The sequence below is a fragment of the Orcinus orca genome, chromosome 5 (genome assembly GCF_937001465.1).
Source record: "Orcinus orca chromosome 5, mOrcOrc1.1, whole genome shotgun sequence".
Taxonomy (NCBI): Eukaryota; Metazoa; Chordata; class Mammalia; order Artiodactyla; family Delphinidae; genus Orcinus; species Orcinus orca.
Genome location: NC_064563.1, coordinates 25088659 through 25103292, shown reverse-complemented (window position 1 = coordinate 25103292; position 14634 = coordinate 25088659). Strand labels below are relative to the sequence as shown.

The window sequence follows — 14634 nt, the reverse complement described above, 5'->3', positions numbered from 1 at the left end:
GTGGCCTCTCCCGTTGCGGAGCACAGGCTCCGGACGCGCAGGCTCAGCGGCCATGGCTCACGGGCCCAGCCGCTCCGCGGCATGTGAGATCTTCCCGGACCGGGGCACGAACCCGTGTCCCCTGCATCAGCAGGCAGACTGTCAACCACTGCGCCACCAGGGAAGCCCCAGATTACTTGTTTTTATTCATGACTACTTGCAGGATTTTGTGGCATCCTTTTAGGATAATGTCATCTTCCTACACAGTAAATTCAGTGCCTTCTGTTTGCCTGTCAGACAAATTCCAGACTCCACAGCCTGGGTTCAAAGGGCTACAGATTCTCTCTCGTCCTCCTCTCCCAGTGTTCCATTTGCCAGCCTCCTGGTACAGGGCAGATGATACAGAATGTGAGGAATGGTGTATTCTTAATTCATATGTGTACTGCTATTAAAAATTATAAGGAATCCTCAACAAGAAGGAGAAAACTGTCTCGCCCATGTGCATCTTTGGAAGGGGCACTGATTTAGAAAGATCAGGGATGTCATTTTAATACATAAGTAATTCTCCAAGCAGCTGATGCTGCTCTCCCAGAGGGGTATTCATTACCTGGCAGCTGGAGAACCCTGCTTTCTTTTGTCTAAGCATAAATCTTGGCATGGGAGGCAGCAGGGTGAAAGTCTGTGCCCGGGAAAGATCATGGCTAGCTCCCTTTCATGCACAAAAAGATAACAGAAGTGAGTATTTCATGCTCTAATTTTAATATAGCTTCTCCATTTAAAATGTCTCCTCTGTTTTTATGTCTTTAAACTCTACCTTATTGGACAGGAAAAATAACAGTAGATTTAGGGTCAGACAGACCCAGAGACCATCTTGGTTCTACCATCTGCCCGATGGACAGTCTTGGGCACGCCTTTCCTAAAGTCAGTGTCTTTGCTCTCAAGTGAATACAGTCTATTACCTACCTAACAAGATTGTTGTTAGGATTAAATGAGATACACTGTTTAGAGACGACCATCTACACAGAGCTTTTCCCACACATACTACGTACTCAAAGGATAATTTAAAAAATGACAATATTTTTTGTTTCCGTTTTTCCAAAATAGCTTCATTTTTGTAAACACTCAATCTCCATTTCTATCTGTACTTTGGGCTTCCATCTTAGTGTATAGCAGAGCACTTTTCATATTAATAGATTAAGGATTTAAGCATATATTGATCAGCTTCTGCATATTGAACTACTTGCTATGGAGATGTCAATATACAGGCAACAATTAGAGTAAGAACACAACTTACAAAGCGCTAAGTGAGGAGGTGTGTATGGTAAGTGCAATAGGATCCCCCCAAAGACTCTAAGTTATCATAGTCTAAGGAGACGTGAGATGCAGGGTGACTTAAGTTGAGCTAGAAAGATGAGTGTCGTCAAACAGGGTACAGAAGACGGAGCCTTCCAGGGTGGGGAGTGGCAGGAGTGGAAGCATAAGTATCAACCCCTACATGGCTGTGCCACGGTGAGACTGCTGTCTTTGAGCCAAGGATGTGTGTAAGGCACAAGGATGTGTGGGAGCACTTGTATCTTTTGATAGGAAGGGGAGATGCACACTGTAAAGGGCCTTCAAAACCAAGTGAGATTTAACTTTGATTCAAAAGCAGCAAGGAGGTAGTATAGGTTCAAGTGCAAAGCAGTGATACAAATGAGACCTTCTGCTTGTGTAGAATAAATTGGATAAGAAAAGAAAAACTTATTTAGTAACTTTTGATGCAATGCATGTTGTGATAGTGAGAATCTTTACTTGATTGTCTTCAGGATGAGGTAAGGAAGACGTTGAAAACAAAGGAGGTTGGTAGTGGGAAATTATTCACAGGACTTAGAGATACAGGAGTTATAGAGGGAGACAGGAAAACTCCAGTGTTTCTGGGCTGGAAGGCAAACTAATAGTGAAACTCTCAAGTTGGGAAGGTCTGTGTTTTAGGAAGATCCTTAGGCTTTGAGAATGCTGAATTACACCATGAACTACCCACATGGAACTGTCCATTAGGAACTTGTAGCTACTGGAATCAGTGTAAGTTTAAGGCAATTTTTTTCATGCTATCCTGAACCTGAACTGAAACCCTAAAATGTAGCCTCAACTCTAATTCTAACCCTTGTATCAATTTTATTCATTAATAATGACAAGAAACAACTGGCACAAGCAGAAAGAGAGAGGCTGAATCTTCAGCCAATGGAGATTGATTTCATTCTCTAATTGCTTCTGGCCAGCCCTTTCATTAATGGATTCAATCGTTACCAATAGTGATGGTGAAGGAAGGGTCTATTTGGTGTCTCCCTCTCAGATATGTAATGAGCAATAATATTCCTTCAGATAAACATGAGTTTTGTAGGATCTAAGCTTCCCCAATCTTTCATAAACCACAAATTAAAAATGAGCACATCTTTCTGATTTTGATTCAACTGAGCCACTGAATAGAAAAAAACCCATGTTATGTCAAGGTTCTCCCTCCTCTCATATTAACTGAATTGTATCAATTGGTAACTGGTGAGTAGTTAACTCAGTAAAAATCCAATCAAATTCCTCCTAATCCAACATATTCTAAGCCTTCATTCTATGAGGTTATGTGGCGTATCCTTGATGAGTTCAGGGTAAAGTAACTGTATAATTTGCGGCTGGCTACAGAAGTAGCCAACAACTTTTATGTGTTCTCTACAACATAGCTAAGAGAAATATTACGTTATCTAGGTTCTACCTTCGTCTTCTTAAAACAAGTCACATGCTCCGAAGTGTTCCTTCATCACTCCTTAGTCTTCTCTCCTTTTTAAATAAATAGGACTTGCAGCAGGAGAATCTGAGATTTAGACAAGTTACTGGCCATTAAATTTGCTTTTGAGTATTGCCTTGATTTCCTTAAAGATCAACTCAACTCTTTCAAAGTCTGTAAGTACTTTTTGAGGGATAACACCTACAGAATCCTGCTAAAGATGATGCGTATTGAAAGAAAGGTAGAGGGGCACCTCGATAGCCGTCATTCAGAGAAATCTTGATGGGGAAGTTTCTTAAAGAGAGGCTGGATAAAGCTGATTCCTCTCCTGCTTCTCAAGGAAAGGCTGTGAAACCTTGTGACACATTGTTACGGTGGATTCTGTCACTTACCAGTGAGCCTGACTCCCTCCAGCCAAACAGCTGCCCCACATGCACAAAGCGCAGTATTTTTCTAAATTAAAAAATGATGAAATTGACCCTTCAGGTCATTGATGATCTCAGCAGTGGAGGGGAGTGTGATGTGGTCACCGGATAATTCCCCGATACCACTTCATGGACCAAGGAAATTATCTCCCTTTTCGTAACTTACAGGTATCCCATCAACCTTTCTTTTTCCTTCTCATAAATAGGGGTGGGGAGGTGTTCAAAGAGGAAACTTTTATTTTACTTCCTCAGTTGAAAACCACACAGTATTGTGACTCAGTGTTTTCTTACTATTCAGAACGTGTTCCATGCATTATTTCTAGGAAACCATATGCAAAGATTGTTTCTATTTAAGAGTGGTTGATGGTTTCTGTTGCTCATATGCTATGTTTCTCTTTCTGATTGATGGCAGTGGAATAATTCCAGGGTGAATATGATATAAGGCTAAGAGATCAACATAATTTCCTTGGTGAATTGATTACTTTCCTCTGAATTTATAGTTCCTACCAGGACTGCAAATTAATGTGGTGGATGCGCTTAGTTATTCTGATTGTGCCTTACATTTAAATGCAGGCAGCTTAGACATTAAATGTTCCATGTTTATAACTCATAATCAGATGGTAGGTCCTGAGAACAAGCAGAGGTAATTGTATTATGTCTGAATAGAAAATGTTTTTGAAATAGTGGTGGTAACTATGTTGGATACTATATTCTGTAACATGAAATATATGTCTAGCAGCCATCTATTATTCATTACATCAATATGTATTTAATTCAACATCTGACTCCCAGTTCACATTGAGGAGAAATGAACACATGTACCAATAGCTTGGGAAGGTTGTATGCAGTATATATACACATAAGAAATAAATTATATATGCACATATGTGAAATTACTGTATAGGATTAATATGATTTAAAAATTGTGCTTATGAGGGCTTCCCTGGTGGTGCAGTGGTTGAGAGTCCGCCTGCCGATGCAGGGGACACGGGTTCGTGCCCCGGTCCGGGAAGATCCCACATGCCGCAGAGCGGCTAGGCCCGTGAGCCATGGCCGCTGAGCCTGCGCGTCCGGAGCCTGTACTCCGCAACGGGAGAGGCCACAACAGTGAGAGACCCGCGTACCGCAAAAAAAAATAATAATAAAAAATAATAAAATAAAAATTGTGCTTATGTATATGTTACGTTTGTATACAAAGAAAACTTTTGCTTCTTCAGATGTACAGCCTTTCTATTTCTGAAGGTGAATTACTGGGAGAGGGGAAATTAATTGTAAAAGTTGTGATTTTTGGAGGAAGTGATTGTTGCTACTTTTGCAAGTTATGATATAACTTAACCTTCTCTTTACCCAGATATAGGGTTTTAGAACTAAGAAGGCTTCTGAAGTGAACTTCCCTAACCTTCTCAGATTGCAGGTCAGTCAATGGAGACCCTAAGCACCAAATGACACAGGTGGGTCAGGCCACTCCTCGTTGGCGTTGGCAGAGCTGGCAGTCTGACCTAGTTTATTGCTTTTGATAATTTATGCTCTGTAGTTTCTTTAATCACAAATACCTGCAAAGTGGAATCTCAGTTCCTACAATCTGTGGCTATTTTAACTATGGCTGTCTTCAGGATTTTCCTAGGGTAAACTAAAATAATCAAGAATTTGTTAGCTTCTATATTTTTCACCCTGAATTGTGATCTCCACACAAAAGCAAAAGAAGATGTTATTATGACTACATAATATTATTATTTTGAAAAAAATTATTAAGGAAAAATGATTGTGTTTGCCTTAGATCTGTGAATACAACTATGAACAAATGTTGGGTCGAATATATCTTTTCCTTTTAATATTGATCACCAAGATCATGAGACAGAAAAACCCCACACTGATACTATTGCACAGTAAAAACTTCTGTTTTCTCAGTTGTGATGGCAGAAAACACTCAAGTCAGGGTCCAGAAGCTGTCCTTTTAAATGACTGAAATCCGAATGCTATCCCGGGGCATATTGAATACATTTGGGGATTTGTTGAACGCATAATTTATTCTGGGTAATTTTTTTTTGTAGGGTTGTAAAGAAATGCCCTTTAACTCTTGAGGTAATTGATGTCTTTGGGGTAAATGTAATTGCAAGAGAAATGCATGTGCATATATTTAGATAGAACTTGACTCACTGGCAACTTTATTAGCACAGCAGCTGCAGGCTGGAATTTATCACTTTCACATGACTTGTGAAACACAGAAACTGCAAGATACTATGTGTATATTTTTTCTTAAATTGTTGATAGCTGACCTTTAAATGATTTTGTGTAGTCATTCTCCAGAGCCAAAAAGCTAGCTGTATATGGAGGTGGCACCTTGAACACCATGATACATTAAGTGTTTTCCACTTACCCCACTGTTTTCCAAAATTATATCCAGTAGTTATAAATCCACAGAGTGCTTATCATCTGATGTATTACCTGGTATTTACCTTTTAGGACATTATACATTTCTCAGAACTGTACAAGGAAGTACAGGAGAAACTAGTTTAACACAATAATTTACTTAATAGTCCAAAGTTACCATATGCTACTTTTAAATAATCTCACGTCTGTTTGCTTTCATTCTTTTTGCAACTTTTACTCCAGAAGCTGCAGAATATCTTCTTACACAATGGGGTAATTCCAATCCAAAACATATTCATTTGTTTTTCCAAAATGTATCTCCAAAGAACAAGGTATTTCCTTAAAATATGAGGAAACTTATATTCATTACTTTGTCTTTCTCTGAGTTTTAACTTTTTTCTCCCTTTATTGTCTGTGCTCTGCATAGAGAAGCTGCAGTTTGAAAAAGCAGGATGTTATCCAGGGGTTCCTCATCAGTCATTGTAGAGCGAAATACTGGAAGAGGCTACTCTGCCACCCTCAGCAATGTCAGTCCTGTGGCATGGTGGATCTTCAGCTCCTGAATTTCTGCTGCTTCTGGCATTGGTTTTCAGTAGATTCAGGGCGGTAAAACAGGAGGGAAGAAGGCCTTTTCTTGCAGTCGAGGACTCTTGAGTACTTGCCTGGCTTCGGAGCCAGGAGTCTTGCTGGGAGCTTGGCTATCAGGGAGCCAATGCCCATGGTTGGTAACAGCTGCTGCACTTGGCTTTTCCCTGCACACATTGAGAGAGTGATCTGTGTTCCTTGCGTTCCCACTCCACTGGCCGGAAATAAGTAGAAGCTGTGTACAAGGGAAGCAACAGCAGAGAGGTCTCCACTCGACTTCCTTCTTCATTTCTCAAGTTCAAAGTCTCAGTTAATCTTATTAGAGCCTTCAAAGATGGTACGTTATATCTTCTCCCATTAATCTATTAGTCTTCAGGAAAATGCTCTGTATTATAATGATACTATTCCCCCAAGAAGAGAAAATATCTACAAACAAACTTTAATAAATATGAACATAGGATTTAGAAGTCTACAGAGTACTTCATATATGTTGTTTTGTTATATTTAGTACTTAACATACTTTGCAGTAGACATTATGATGAAATGGGGGCTAATATAACCTAAATGATTCCTCCCCCCACATTCCACAGCCAGTGAAGAAGTGGATTTAGAACTTGACTCTATATAGATTTTGAATCCATGTAGACCCCAGATTTCAGACTTGATTTCAAGGATTCTATTCACTCCTGTGTGAACTATAAACTATGCATAACATGAAGATATAATGCATTACTACTTTTATTGAATTAAGTATCTTAGTTTTTCATATGATGCTCAAAGGTTATATTTAATGAAAGTGTGTTTTAACAAGTTTCTTTTATTTCTTTATAGTTCTGCATTCTATTTCATTTGAATTTCTGTGTTTGGGATGTTGAAATGTTAACATCTTGTATAACACAAGCTGTGCCAGGTTTTATAGGTCATCTCAACTTTGGTTATAGTTAATCTTACTGTTGCTATGCAAAAATCTATAATAAGATCCCATCTGCTTTATAATTGCTCAAGAAAAATACATGATCGGTATCATTTGGATAAAGTGGAATTCAAATGAAATCGCCCTGATGAAAATTATTACTTTTTGGAGCTTGCTTTTTATAATCCTATGAATACCTGATTCAATATATTTTATAGCATATATAGTGCTTGTAAATTTAAATATGCTATCTGTACGTAAAAGAACCATACATCAATTATATATAAAACTTCTTTTCTTTTTTTTTTAACTAAAAATGAGACATCCTGGTTAGAGAGAAGAACAAAGAAATACATATTCTGGTTTCTTTTCTCTTAGTGAAACTATCAATTTAAGAAGACTACAAGTAATTATAAGCAGAACAAACAGAACTCATAGGATTTTTATCAAAGACAACATCATTTTTACTTCCAATTATCCCTTTACTTAAAAATATATTACAGAAAGTATTCCTCTATCCCTGGAAAGGTAATTTTGTCAGATACAAGACATTTATGATCACTCTCAGGTTACTGAAACTTTTAAAGTCACTTTGTATTGCCAATATGGCCTCTGCTCAGAAATTAAAAGGGACAGTCCTGTGTAATAATGAGAAATTTGGAGCTGAATTTTAGTTAAATCTTCCCCCCTTCCTTGGCTGGGGTTATGCTGCAGGCTGGAGGTTGACAATGAGAGACAGAGAAAGGTTGCCTCTCTAGAAAAGCATTTTTTAAAAAGTTTAAAACATGACTCTCTTGCAATCATAAAATAAGCACATATCAAAAATGTATGTAGGGCTTCCCTGGTGGTGCAGTGGTTGAGAGTCCACCTGCCGATGCAGAGGACACGGGTTCGTGCCCCGGTCCGGGAAGATCCCACATGCCGCGGAGCGGCTGGGCCCGTGAGCCATGGCTGCTGAGCCTGCGCGTCTGGAGCCTGTGCTCCACAACGGGAGAGGCCATAGCAGTGAGGGGCCCGCGTAACACAAAAAAAATTTTGAAAAATTAAAAAATATATGTAACTCATGAATGAGGAAATCAGTAGGCTGATAAAGCAGGTTTCAGAGCATTTGCAGAATCAATATAGTCACTCAGGAAAATAAAGCTGAATTAAGTTTCCTGCATTTGTCCTAAAACTGTACCTTTTGGGTTCTGTTTTCCCCTGGACAGAAATCTATAAGTCACTGTCAAATTCTAGAGTCTGGGCCCTAATCAGTAGAGATAGTAAGTGAAATAATGATTTCCCCTGGGTAAACCTGTTAGCTGCCCTTCAACGGGACACTGAAAGGACATGCAGTCTGTCTGTCTTTTCGCCTCTTTCCCAAGTTTTGGACATTTTTCCCTAGCATCTCTGTTCCAGGCTTTTTATTTTTTCCTCTTTTCCCTCTGTTGTTCTGTTTGGTTTCTGACTCTGAAGGCTGAGGAAAAAAGCCGAGGAAGGGGGTAGGAAGGGTTTCATGATTGCCTCTGTGGGCTTGACATTTGTTTAACGTGGACTCTCAGAAGGGTGCTTTATGGGCTCCCAGAGGTCCCCACTGGGTGCATATGGTGGTACTTGCCCGATGTAAGTGCTGCTTTTCCTCTTGTTTTCTGTGGGCCCCTACATTCTGGTGTTTCAGAGGTCTCTTCCCCCCAGGTTCTCTCTGTTGGACTTCAAGGGGCTTTCTACGATGGTTTTCTCTCAGGTCGGTCCTCTTCAGCAATTTCGGTTGGTTCTCTATTTTGAGAGCTCACATCTGGTCAACAGGAAACACTTGGGCACTCTTTGCCCATACAACTTCTGGGCGGGCAGACCAGTCCCAGTACAGAAGCAACCCTCATTCTCTGCATCATCAAAGCAGCTCTCTGGCCCATCCCTCCAGCTTACTAAGCCTCCTTTATAAATGGAAGGCAGACCCTAGTTTACTGGGTCCTCCCTACTTACTCCTGTAGGGAGTGGTCCCTTTGAACCCTCCTTTCTTCTGACCTGAGTTGAAGAGGAAAAAGTTTTCCCTCCCTCCCTTTGGGGTAAATGATTCCTATAGAATTCCTCTTGCCATACGAATTCTTCTCCCCAAATTCTCACTTGACTCTTTTATATTCTTAATTTGGATGTAAATAAAGTACATCTTTAACCTTATATTTTACTTGACAGTTTCCTTCAAAAATTTCTTTGTCTTGTATCTTGCCTGGGTATCTGATATCTATCCTAATGTCTCAGATGAAACTTCTGTTTTAATAGACAATGATACTGGTTTTTGGAGACTGGGAGTCCCCAGGAGACACAGTCTTGCAGGCATGCTGTACTCAATTGAATTTTTCTCAGAATGTTTTTATCTGCTTGTTTTTGGAAAACTATCTGTAGGACACAAAAAATGAGGGCACCTGTCTTGGAGCCTATGTTTGGAGGAATATGGGGGACAGATATGAAGAATGCAGGAGTGGTGAGAGGGCCCAGAGAGTCAGGGGCTCATGAAATATCTTTTTCCATCTCCTGATGTAAAAAGATACATGAATTTACAGCATCTATGCCAACTCCATCTCCCCTTCTGAATGCAGACCTGTTTTGTCTTTTCTAATTCCAGTCACTCTCAGAATTTTGACCTGTTATCACAAAATACAGTATTCAGAGGGGAGAATTTTGTGTGCTGTATTGTAATAGTCTATAGATTTCTCTTCCCCCTAGATAATAATTTCCTTGAAGGAAGAAACTCTATTATTCTCATTATTATATCCCTAACCCTAGCTGGTGCATAGTGTACAATCAATACGTATTTGCTGAATGAATGATTGAGACAAAGAGGGAGGCATGTAGAGTAAGATTTCCCCCTGGCCCTGTTTTCTAGAAATGGTTTTGTCTCTGTTTTTCCCTTTTAGAAGAGTTGGGATTCGAGAGATGGTGGGGAAGTAGAAAACCGTACTTACCATTGTTTGTAACAGTTGTTCTTCTATCAACATGAGTCCTTATTCATCTGTGCCCTATGACTGTGTGTAGGAGGAAGCTATAAAATTACATGTAAATTTTTTGAATAATATTACACTGCGTGAATATACATATACACGCTGATTTTTACGAACTGTCTGCCTTAGATTGAAAAGTTTTTTCTTAAGACTATAATGTCATCTTTCATTATAATCCATATTCATGTTTAGAATTCATTTATTCAGTTGAATACAATGACATCAGCTTTCCCTATGCTGGGCTTGGTAGGTTTGATCTCCTACTTAGAAGGATTATTCTTATTTTTAGTCTTTTCTTTAGCATGGCAATAAATCTTTTGAATGGTGCCCCCTTTATTCCTTCTTTTCCTTTACTAAATGCAAAAGAAAACAGCAACCCATATTTAAAAGATAGACATTGTTATCCTTTATCACAGTTTCCCTCTCTTCCAGAGATTAGAGTTTACTGTAGTACAGCAGCCCAATAGGATTGTCCTGGAAATGGATTTTCATGTAAAGTATTATGTGTCGCAAAAGGAAGGATCAAAATATTATAAAGAGAGAGAAGCTACGTTATTATTTTTAATAGGATTGGTATTATAAATGGTCCTTAAAGAGCATACATCTGTTCCACTCAATGCTTTCTTTCTGAGTTTACCATGAAGTATGTTTTACTGATAAGACACAGCATTTTGATCCATTATTTCTCTAAAAGCCTTGTTAAGAGATTTGACGTACAAGATACTGCTCATGGTCTGTGGTACTTCTTTGAAAGTAAGAGTTTCCTTTCTGAAATTGAAGGAAACAAAATATATATATTCCGCAGGTATATGTTTTTAGTGCCCTTTCCCTCCATTTGGATTATTAAATACTAAGCTTTAAATAAAGACATTTTATGTAAGTTTATATTTAGACAATATAGCTGCTTGTTTTCTGTTGGGAAAAGAACAAATTTAAAACTTCTCTAATAAAACGTTATGGAAAAATTAAAATGCATAAGTGACAAAATCATTGCAACCCTCAGAAAATGGCACTGCTACTTTTCTAAGAGACTAGAGAGAAATTTGAGTGGAACCAAGTTTGTTATTGAGTACGGGTCTCTCCCTGACTTGAACACTTATTTTTCCAAGGAGGGGTTGGATATCATTTTAATTCTAGACTATGATTGAATGCTTGGTTTCAAATGGGAATTCCCTACCCCAGAATGAATCTGAATGTGCTCATCAGTAAAATAAGGGATGAGGGATACAGGTCTCATCTGTGCACATCAAAGCCTCAAGAGAATATCAACAGGCTAGAGCATGGTATGTGGCCCTAATCTTGCCTCTGGCTTCCTTTTTCCTGCCTGCTAGTGAACCTGAGAGATCAGGATGTCCTACAGCCCAGTTGGTGATGGCTCTCCTTCAAGGACATGCTCCTGGAATAGCTGGGTGAAGCAATCCCAGGGACCACAGTGAGAAACGTAGGGACTCCTATCTCCTAACTCGTATTGAGTGGAGCCCTCCATGGACTCCATACCTAAATTTTGGAGAAATTTAACATTTTTGAAGTTTGAAGTCCTGTCCATAAATATCATCTGAGCGTTCTGAAATAGGACCCAGTGGACCATGAAGTATATTTTAAAACTGCATGTACAGAGTTGAGGCTGTTTGACTTGTGGATGTTCATTTTGAGGGCTGTTTATTATAACTGTCTCCTAAGTAATGTTCACAGCCCGCCTCTCAGTGAATTCTGCTGACCCACTCCCTCTTACCAATACACAGGGCCTTAGAGAAACGAATTCTGCAGTATTAACATTCAGAGATTTTCTGTGGTTTTTATGTATATCAGTAATAGAAATCAGCAACAGAAATTTAAAGATGGATGGTTCTAAATTTTGAATGTACGTTGGAGTAAGAAAATAAGTGATATTTACTGTAGAGATATTTAAAAAGAAAAAAAAAGAAAGCATTTTGAGGCTAGATTTCATTTTACTTTGGTTGATTTTATATATTTAAAACATTTTTATAAAACATATTTCTAACTATTTTCTCTCTATTCATGTTTGTTTTCTCTCTCTAATCAGTTTTAGTATTTTTTGGTGTAAGGCAGGTTTCCAAGAGTGAATTACCTACTCACAGCATTATAACTATAGGAGATAAGAGTTTAATGTACAGTGCTTTGAATTGTGACTGTTGCCCATGAGGGATTTACTCATAAAAATGAGATCACAATAAAAAGGTAATGGGATCAACAAGAAAATGGAACTCCTCATGTCTAAAAGGGAGCACAGGTCAACCATAATTAAATTCTAGAAAGTTACAAGTACATATAAATATAATAAAGGATGGTAGAGATGGTTGATATAAAGAGATCATCATTATGGGTTAAGGATAAAGTTTTCATGGATCATGTTGGCTCCCATTAAAAAATGGTTCAATAACTATTGCTCAGTTCTGATCTCATTTTGACTTCTCCCATCATTTTCTATTCAGCCAATTCTCTGTAGCCATTGAGAAGGAGCTCAGAAGAAGAAAATTCTGCTGTATTATGGTTGGAAAGGTGCCTGGTAAATAATGAGAATTTTGGTACAACGGGCTCAGATTTTCTCAAAAATGTTTCAAAATCTCGACTGGATAATGTATTTTCTTATGTCACTTAATTGCAAAGAGTCATTGCCAAGTTCAGGTGCTTCCTATACAATCCTACTATGGCAAAGGAAGCAGCTTCTCTCCATTTTGTGCTCTGGACTATCTCCTAATCCCAAACGTCAAAAAATATATATTCTGCTATTAATAGAAATATACAATTCAAGATCACATTTGTTCCCATGAAATTTCTCCACGATTTTTAACTGCTGAGATATGAAGGTAATCTTTTTTTATTTTCCATCCTCCTTTTTCCAAAGCTGTGTTTTTGTAATCCTAATATCTAATAATAAAATACGTATTTTTTGACTCTATCTCATTGACATCTGAATTATATGTAACCTAGAGCTATATAATGGAGCCAGACTTCTTTTGAGCTTACAGTTTTGGGAGCTGATCCTAGTAATAATTATTTCCTTACTTTTCACTGCATTTTTGTAGAAGTAACTTAATGGAAACTTTTAATAAGAAAAACAAAAGGAAGTATTTTTTAATTCACAAATTCCAAATTCCTAACTTAGGGAGTTGAGAAATAACCTAGATCTGCCATCTCATTTGACACTTGAAAAGTAGGTCTAATGTTTTTGGAAGAAAAATCTTTGTGTGTGTACATCATATGCATTCTCACAACTCTAAGTTCATTTGGAATTTGATGAATTAAAAGATACTACCTGTTGTTTTTCTTATTGAGTTTCCATTAAAATATTTCTACCAAAAAAATGCAGTGAAAAGTAAGGAAATAACTCTTACTAGAATCAGCTATGTCTAGCTCGATTACCTATGTCTAGATCCCAAAAATGTCAGCTAAAAAAATTAAATATATATGTATATATGTGTATATATGTATATACACACACATAAATGTGTACACACACACACATACAATATGCTTGCTGAAGACATTGCTATACAGTTTTAATATGTCAATCTTCTGACTTTATTTGCTCATTTCAAGTAGAATATAATTTAGATGCAATTCTACATTAATTGTGTTTTATTCTTAAACAACCTGTTATAAAGAACACATTGAATGCAGTCTTAAAATGAGATAATATGCACTCTGAGATCCTACAGAGAAAGAAAAGAAAACCCCTTTGTGGAGTTACTGGATAGTAACGCTATTTTGAGACAATATTGCTAACATGTTTTTGTTTTGTTTTGTTTTGTTTGACTGGGAAAAAAAACTTTACTTTGTCTGGGGCAGTGGGCAGGGGTCCAGACTCAGAACTCCTGGAACTCCTTCTCGGTGCCAGCAGCTTTGGTCACCTGGAGCACATTGAAGCACACCGTCTTGCTTAGGGGAGGGCACTCGCCCACTGTGACAGTGTCACCGATCTGGACGTCCCTGAAGCAGGGGGAAAGATGCACGGATACGTTTCTGTGGCGCTTCTCGGAGCGGTTGTACTTTCGGATGCAGTGGAGGTAGTCTTAGAGGATGACAAGGGTTCTCTGCATCTTTACCTTGGTCATCACGCCAGACAGGATGTGCCCTTGGATGACAACATTACCAGTAAAAGGGCATTTCTTGTCATTGTAGGTGCCCTCGATGGCTTCCTTCGGTGTCTTGAAACCCAGACCAATGTTCCCGTTGTTATGCGGGAGCTTCTCCTTGCCAGTCTCTCCAAGCAGAACCCTCTTCTTATTTTGAAAGATGGTCGATTGCTTTTGGTAGGCACTCTCCACCTGAATGTCTGCCATCTTCCCCGCCGCCTGAAAAAAGGTTAATGTTTTAATATTTAAGAAAGGAAGATTCAGAAGACTTAAAAATCTCATGAAATCTTTGCTATAGCTTATAGATACATGTTCTGATGGTAATTTCATAAGTTATTTTCAAATAATTTGTTCTAAGGTAACTTATTACATTAAAAAAGAACCCCATAAAAGATGTGTTTTATCTTGTACTTCACTCAGAATCACTTCTTTTCCTTGTTTCATTTAAATTCTCGGCTTTATATTGTCACAATGCTTGATTTTGTTTTACTTCTTGAAGTGCTTCGTGATCATATAACTGGGACTAAGTAGG

The 14634-nt window shown here is 38.3% G+C and overlaps 1 pseudogene; it reads right to left on the bottom strand.

Annotated features, from left to right (window-relative positions):
• Positions 1 to 13791: 13791 nt before the first annotated feature.
• On the bottom strand, positions 13792 to 14309 carry LOC101272203 (40S ribosomal protein S11-like; annotated as a pseudogene).
• Positions 14310 to 14634: the final 325 nt, after the last annotated feature.